The following is a 9376-nucleotide window of genomic DNA, read 5'->3' as shown; positions in this document are numbered from 1 at the left end:
CTGTCATATGCTCATGTGCACACGCACACACCCTTAGCCATAAATATAGCGTGTTTTAAAAGATGCAGAAGGGAATCACTTTCTCATACAGACACACACACAAACACCCCTGAGGCTATGAGCTCCTCCACATGCCAACGGAGCAGAGGATGGAGCGGGCATCATGCCAGTGTTGGACATGCCAGTAGCGGCACATGGCATCACACAACGCCCAGTGCTACCTTCTGCTGAGTAACGAGAGAATGTGCACATGAGAGAAAGAGAGAGAGAAAGAGAGTCAGAGAGAGTCAGAGAGAGAGAGAGAGAGAGAGGGAGGCTCAATCGTGAAATTAAAGACTTGTTCAATTTCAACAGTCAAATAGTCTCCATGCAACCCTACCCTCAACCCAATTTATGCTTCTTAGCAATAACGCTAACATTATAATCCTTTATTTATTACAGTAAGTTACACATTGAGTTACACGAGAAACAGTAATAGTAATAGTAAAATATTTCAAAATGAAAAACATTCAAATAATCTTGATTGATTGATTGATTTCACTGTACAATGGTTTCTAGGACTTCAATTCAAGTTTACTTACAAATCATTGCAAAGCAACTTTACAGAAAATTTTATTTTTCACAATATTTAGTAGTCGCTTATCAGTGGTGATTGTCAGTTTATGTGCATATGGCAGAAATGTAGGAAATAAATAAATTAAAGGAGGAATCAAACAGACGATGAACACTATTAACAGCAAATATTATATGACATTATAGGACATGGCATCATAGTGAAATTTCACCATAAAAATATGGACATTATTTTACAATTGGACATTATTTTACCATAACATTTTGTTATGTTAAACAGGTTTTTACTATAGCATTCAGAAAGTTATTCAGTTATATTATAACCATATTTAATGAAATTCATATACAATGGTTTTTACATGGTACTCCATGGTTACTGTCAAGAATAACCAGTTACGACCATAGTGCATTTCCAAAATAATGACATACTAAAAATCCATGGTACCTTGTAATTTTTTTAATTAATTTTTATTATAATAATAATATTCATATTTTATGGACCATTGTAGTACCATAGTTCTTCGAATTACCATGACGTACCATGTGAACATATACATATATCATGAGACTTTGCACCATGATATATATGAAAGTACCATAGTATTACCATCACATTACATTTTTATGTATCTTTTAAGTTTACCAATACAATGGTAAACAAATAGGGTAATAATTCAACACCATGCAATTAGCATCTAAAATCATTAATGCAAAAGGGCATGTAGGAGACTGTCCCTTTAAAAACATAACTATGCCTTTAATAACCACCATGGAATATGTAGATAAATTCAAAGGTCACTACATTGTCCATAATTAACGGTATGCCTCTGTGACAGCTTTCCTGTCATATTTCATGCATGTAAGCAGTCGTAAACAGCCATCAGCTGAATATGACGCAAATAAAAGCCATGTCTCTTAAAGAAGCTAGGTCACAGAGTCGGTATCTCCTGAGAGAAACCTTTACAGTAATATATGAGAGTGTGTCATCTTGGCTTTCAATAGGTGAAGTGCATCCACATTTAATGGTTCATGTATGGAAATCGATTCCTATTGCAATGCTAAACTTGTATTGTCCTCCTCTCCAAAGTCCGCATGCAACTGTCCAGTCATTTAGACCGAGGGCCTGTGGGATTTGCATTGTGCCAATGTGCTCCGTGTAGAAATGAGATGTTAACATTAAGTTATCAGGCTAATGGCTTCTGTCAGGTGACAGTTAACTTAGAATTACATTTATCAAAGGCTGGTACAGGACAGAATATGACAAGAGGCTGTAACGTTAGTTAGCATTCAGCTGAATTAGTAATGTCTAACTCAGTAGCTGCGTCCCAAATGACAAACTATATAAACTATACACTTTAAATTATATTTGATAGCCCCCCCTCCAATACGTAATTAAAGCTGCGACAGTTGAGTGCATGAAGTGTCCAACATTCCAAACTTTTGTGCACTATTTATACTACAAAACAGCATAGAATAGTGCATAATTAAACTAATTGGGACATACCTAATGACTTCTGTTTAAACTGCACCACATGAACATTAAGTTTTCTAATGTTCCCAGTGAGTAATGGAAATGGTATTTTAAAAATTGTTGTTTTTGAATGTTCTCTTGAAAATGTATTTATTTGATTACAAATATTACAGAAACAGAAAGTAGTAGCATTTTAAATATGTTTAACAAACTACTTTCCAACTAAAACATTTCTGAAAAAAACATTACAAAAAATTTAAAAACATTATTATATATCATATAGATTTCAATTAACATTCAATTAGCATTACTGAAAGAACGTTCGGTTTATTTGAGGCTTGTCACAACAATTCGCTGATTTCAGAGACAAAACACGTCCCACAACATACATGCCATTTAACTTTATATTTCCACATTTAAATTAATAATACAATCTTAAGTAATTAAAAGTAAATGAAATCTTATAAGTAATGAAAAAATCTGAAGTTTAAATATGCATATTTTAAAGATTCATAGTTACAATGTCATGACAGAAAGATGTCTGAAAAAAAAAAATATATACAAATTTTAGCTATAATGTTATGCAGTTCATACTATTTATAAAATCAGATATTACAGTTAGCAGACACTTTTGTTTAAAGTGACACAGTAAAATAAGGCTATATATATATATATATGTGTGTGTGTGTGTGTGTTTTTTACGTTTATACGTTTCCTGGGAATTGAACCCACTGCTAACACAGTGCTCTACCAAAGACCCAAAGGAACACATACTGTATTTATTGGGCACTTCATGGATCTGGCAGACAATTTCATCCAAAGTAGGTTGTATTCGAAGGCATACTGATGGCGATTGAACCCATAACACAGGCATTGCTAGCGTCATGCTGTACTGTTAGAGCTACAGGAAGGCTGAAGGAAACATTCTGGCTGCAAATCAAACCATGGTCAACTTCTTGGAGGGCAGCTAACCTCATATCTACACCACCAACACAATATCAAAGTCTATTTTCATTTTCCAGGTCCTCTTTCAATATTTAAACTGTCAAGAGTTAAACAAAACCACAGAGAGTAATGCTTCAATTCTCCGTCTCATCAAGTGCAAATGCATTTAATACATATGTCACATGCAAATTATGGTTAATTTATCTACATCGTTATGCTGTGTCATTTTAGTGACAATTTAATAAACAGAGCAAAAAATAGATTTGAAACCACCTTGTATTCTCGATTCATCCATTTACTGAAGTGAATATCAGATTTGCCAATTTTATAATAAATATTAACATTATTTTTGTATCTAATGCTGTTGGCAAATATTGAGGTGTCATTACACAAGCATTTTGTGAGATTAAGAGATTAATGTTGAACAGATTAATGCAAAATAATTAGTTTTTTTGTTTCAGTACTCAAGCATCAGTTCACGCGTATAAAACAGGGTGAAATGTTCTGATGCGGTTCATTAAAATGATGAACTCAGCACCAATAACACATTTCACAAAGGGTCAATAGGTAAAAGTATTGATGTCTGTCACTTTTGTTGAGATCGATTCAGGCTGGTTGTAACCCAGTGGTTCTCAACCTTTTTTTCCCATTTGGGTGCACTATGGTCCAAGTGCAAGTCTCACGGGCTGCACACATTTCATTTTCATATTACGTCACCACTACAAACCAACCAGCTTTATAATATTATAAACTAAATATTATAATAACTAACCGATTACATTCATTGTAATTCTACTCCCCATTAATATAAGCTGGAGCCTGTAAGATGTGCATGGAAGTGTGACTTGATACAAGACACTGCAGAAAATGTGCATTTACAAATGTAGCCTATGTTGATCCATATATGGAAAGCACTTTCGAATTTAATAATCTGAGGTTCTCTCCAAAGATGTTTTGCCACATTTCTGCAATTAAGGATGATTGCTGCATAGTACAGGTTTCAGTGTTGGGGGTAAGCATTACAAGTAACTCAAGTTACGTAATCAGATTACTTTTTTCAAGTAACTAGTAAAATAGCGCATTACTTTTTAATTTACAAGAAAATATCTTTAAAAAGTTACTTTAAAGAGTTACTTAAAACAAACTAAATGAATTAAATTCAGAATTTGAAGCAAAACTGCAATAATTAAATATGTTAAATAACAGAAATGTATCTTATCCAATTTTATTAACTAATGTCTTTGCTGCTGACCTTTGATGATCCAGTTCAACCATACTAATAAGCAAAAATGACTTAAGATAAACAAGCCCTGCTCATATTTAAAAAATAACGTAAAAATAACTGTAACGATATCGTCTCCATACTCATCGGGAAGAAGGAGGCGGGAACCGGCGCACAATCAAAAACATTTTAATAATCAAAAATAAACAAAACAGCGCGTCAGCCCCTCGCGGCGACTGACGCGCACAAATAAAAAGCAAACACATAAAATAATGTCCCAGGCCTGGTCCTCTCTCGTCCTTCACGGTCGTCACTCCAGTTTTATATCCTTCCATCTCCTACGTGGGACTCGATACTGGCGGTGGGGCGCAGGTGCAGCTCATCTCCAATCACTACACCTGGCCTCACTCCTCGTTCCCACGCCTCTCGGCCCCGCCCCACTTGCCACATACCCCCATCGCCCCTCGCAGGCCGGGGGGTACCCTCGAGACTGCGCTCTACTCCCCCCCCCCCCCCTTCCCTCCGGGGGGGGACCGCTAACGGGGACCTGCGGGAACCTGGGGGTAGGACAGAGGAGGCGAGAGAAAAGGAGATGGAAGGAGGAGCGACAGGGACGAGAGAGGGGAGAGAGGAAAAAAAAAAAAATCCGGTTCCCAGACGCACTGCTGCTCGGCCCTCCACCGCCTGGGTGATCTCCTCCGCGGTGACCGGCGGTGGCACTGGACGGCCCTCGGCGGACGGCACGACACTCCTCCGCCGCCCGGTGGACGGCGACGGCTCCTCCGATTTTGGGCAGCGGCAGGAGTCCCCCGTTCCCTGCCCCTCCGGATTCCGTCACGGAGGCGGCAGGCTCCGGCCCCCTGGCGAACGGCGCCGACTCCTCCGCTCCCTCACGGACGGCAGCCGCCCCTCCATATCGTGGGCGGTCGGCAGCGAGCTCGCCCGTCCCCGGCAACTCGCTCCAGCCCACCGCCTCGAGCGTCCATGGCGGCACATACCTCGCCTGCTCGAGGGCACCGCGGATTCACCACATTGGCGAGGGATATTCAGCAGCGCGTCCCTCCTTCTCCCGGGTTTCGGCACCACTGTAACGATATCGTCTCCATACTCATCGGGAAGAAGGAGGCGGGAACCGGCGCACAATCAAAAACATTTTAATAATCAAAAATAAACAAAACAGCGCGTCAGCCCCTCGCGGCGACTGACGCGCACAAATAAAAAGCAAACACATAAAATAATGTCCCAGGCCTGGTCCTCTCTCGTCCTTCACGGTCGTCACTCCAGTTTTATATCCTTCCATCTCCTACGTGGGACTCGATACTGGCGGTGGGGCGCAGGTGCAGCTCATCTCCAATCACTACACCTGGCCTCACTCCTCGTTCCCACGCCTCTCGGCCCCGCCCCACTCGCCACAATAACGTAACACATTACTTTCCATAAAAAGTAACTGAGTAACGTAATTTTACTTTTTTAGGTAGTAACACAATATTGTAATGCAGTAGTTTTAAAAGTAACTTTCCCCAAGACTGATAGGTTTTTCCTTTTGCCTGGACATCTTCAAGTGAGTGGCAAGGCAAACCAAAAGTTGATGCCGAAAGTCCAGCACTCTCCTACCTTCACTATCACTTTCCACATTAAATTGTTGTCCCTTAATAACAGATTTTCCCATTCTGATGCTCAATTTTACCAAACTAATGGCTTCTGATGACTACTTGAATGGAATTCTGCCAAAGTGCGCTCTTGTAAGTCTTTGTTAATTGCGTAACGTTAATTAAGATATTAAGACATATAAAAATGAAATTGTCTAAAAAAAAAAAAAAAAAAAAAAAAAAAACATTATTGCTTATATTATAAGTTATTTTTTAATTGTGTGGGCTGCATTTTAAATTTGTGACTGGCCGCGGGTTGAGAACCACAGTTGTAACCCAATGACAAGATATTTCCTTCCACACTTGTTCTGCTCCACTGTATGAATCTTAAAAGCTTGACACATTAAGCTTAAATGTGGAATGAGTCAGCACAGATCCAATACAATCTTCTGTAATCCAAGTAAAAGAGGCAAATATATTAAAAGGGATCATGAAAAGGTTTGTATCGAATATATTCACAAAACTGCTTAGCTGAAACATTTGATTACCGGCCCAAAAATGATATTTGTATTTTGTTGCCTTTTTCATCTGTGGGCCGATAGATCAATTCCTATTTGTCTGCTATATTTTCAAAACTCAATCGTGGCCCTTCCAGAAGCTGCCCAGAGTATCTGAGAACACTTAATAAATGGCGAGTCATTATTGACTTCAATTTAGAGAAAGCTGCTGAATGCTTTTCCTCCATAGAGGCCCAGAGCACCTCGGGGGAAATCCAGAATTGCATTGCCATAGGAAACATATTACCACAGGTCAGAACCTCCAGTTTACAGGATTTATCGCTGAGCCCTCAATCATATTTTCACCTGTCTCAACTCTTACTGCCCCTCAGTAGTTTCTCTGTAGCTGTAGTGGAGTCAGGCTGGCCTCCGTCCATACAAACACACTGAGCTCTTTCAAGAGCTGGATTCCTTTTAATCGTTTGTTTTGAGAGAGAGAGAGAGAGAGAGAGAAAGAGAGAGAGAAACACACCAAATCATCACAGTTTGGAGAGGACTGTGACATTTTGTCCATTTTTTTTTTTGCACTATTTATTTAAAAGAGATCAACAGAAAACTATGTAATCGGACAGGATACAATAATTAAACATTCACACCTTTGGCAGAAGCTTTCATCCAAAGTGACTTGCAGTGCATTCAAGCTATACATTTCATAACTCTATGAATTCTCTGGGTGTTGAACGCTTGACCTGGACATTGCTAAAGTAAACCGAAAACCGAACAGAAACATGTCTGACAGAGACTATAAAATTCTATATTTTCCCAGAAGTCTTCAGCTTCCCCTGTGAGCTCTGAATTTCAATGGATAATAATTTAAAAAACAAGGACCAATCAGTTTCAGTGTCTGTGCCAAAGTCTAAAAGTATCACGTTAACTGCATTAAAACCCAAATAGATGAGTCAGGCAAAACATTTTATGGATGACATGAACTCGCAGCTTTTCTCTCTCTCTCACTGTCATAATGAAGCTTTACCAGGTTTACAACATGGTTTGTTACCATACATTGTATTTCCTATTCCAGTTTATATAACATCAGAGAGATGTTTAATTGCAAACGTGTTGTTTATAACAGAAACTATGAATGCAGCCATACACAGGCACATGTATCAACAGAAACTCTGGACCCCTTCTGTCAATGTTTAATTAATTTACTTGACTATTCATTTATGGCCTTTCCTCCAAAGTAAGGGTGAAAATGCTGATTGTGTCTTACTACATTAAAGGATCGCCAAAAAACAAGCAAAAGTCTGTTGTCTGAAATCAATCACAGTAGCCTTTTGTGCTCCGGCTGAAAGTCGGAGAGAATCAGGGTCTCGTGCAGCTATAATTAACATCTCTTTACCAAACATCAAACATTGACAAAGTCCCTTTTTACTGCAAACTGCTGGCAGAGCAACACCAGGATAATGAATTCAGACATTACCAGAATGTTAATTGCGAACAGCCAATCTCAGTCCTGCATGCAAATGTAACATTTGCATATGACTGGAGAGGAAATATAAAAAGGATCCTTGAAACTATGAGGCTGATTGTTTCATGGGAGATTCCCTCATTTCCGATGGCGCACAAGAATACCAGTCTCAAGATGTTGGAGACTATTGGACATAAATGCAGTGTAGACTATTGGAATGAAAATGAGCTGCAGATTCATAGATTTTTCTGGTTCCCAGTTCACGGACAAATGGACTGATGGATAGACAGATAGATAGATATATGTAACCACCACCCTGTCAGTGAAAAACCAACCAAGAATTCCAACATACTGTTCCACTAAAAATCTACAAAACAGCACTGTGATGTTCAATAGACCGTTCCATTCCTACGGTACCTGAGCCCAGTCTACAAAGGACTGCAGACTTCAGGACAGGTATTCTCCCACCGAGCTTCAGGAAAGCTGAACTTGCCTTCTGAGCTTCAGTCAGGAGGAGAGTTTCATAACTTTCTATATGGGAAAAAAAATACTATGTAGATAAAGCAGGTGGGCAGTCAGTGGACAGTTCTGAGCAGGCCAGCTCAATGGCCCCAAAACAGTGAGAATGAGATACCAGGCAAGCTCCTCATTAAGCTCCCAGAGACTGTGGCTGGCAAAGTTATTTGTATTCGTGACTTAGTGAAGGCCCATCTACAGGGCTCCACTGATGGTGCCAAGAGCCATTCAGTCAGTGTAGTAACACCCACTCCACAGGCCTTGAGAGAAAGTGCAGTAGATGTTGCACTAGCCAAACTGATTCCACAAACTTAATTTGGATGTCACTTTTAATGCAAATCATATTAACATGATCACTAAAATATTTTATTAAAGCCATTTTGGTAACACTTTAGAATAAGGTTCCATTAGTTAATGTTAGTTAATGTATTAATTAACATGAACAAACAATTAATAATACATTTATTACTGTATTTATTCATCTTTGTTAATGTTAGTTAAAGAAAATACAGTTATTCATTGTTAGTTCATGGTAATTCACAGTGCATTAACTAATGTTAACAAGCACAACTTTTGATTTAAATAATGCATTAGTAAATGTTGAAATTAACATGAACTAAGACTTATAAATGCTGTAGAAGGATTGTTCTTGCTTAGTTCATGTTAACGAAAGTAGTTAACTAACATTAACTAATGGAACCTTATTCTAAAGTGTTACCGCCATTTTATTTAAAGCCACTGAATCTTGAGTCATTTCTGTAGGGGTGTATATCTAGTTTATTCAGAATAACATGCAGAAGCAGCAAAAACATTCAGTAAATGGGAACAAATGCACAAGAGTGTTGCCAATTAGCAGCGTATCATTGATTGTTTAATACCAACATGCTTTCCTTACAAGAAATGGATGGTTAGCAGTAGATGAACCATAAATGGTTGATAAATCACCACCACCATCATATCCTGCTATTGGTATTGCCACCAGCTCTTGGGACTAATTACAGCGAATATGCAGCAAAAACTACAACCAAGAGTTCTGCTCTTTTCTTATGAACTCAGCCTTAGGGTGTCTACATATTGGAGTCAACACTGCAT

Source organism: Carassius gibelio, chromosome B18 (genome assembly GCF_023724105.1).
Source record: "Carassius gibelio isolate Cgi1373 ecotype wild population from Czech Republic chromosome B18, carGib1.2-hapl.c, whole genome shotgun sequence".
NCBI classification, from domain to species: domain Eukaryota; kingdom Metazoa; phylum Chordata; class Actinopteri; order Cypriniformes; family Cyprinidae; genus Carassius; species Carassius gibelio.
The sequence above is the reverse complement of the archived record's forward strand: the minus strand, read 5'-3'. Positions refer to the sequence as shown.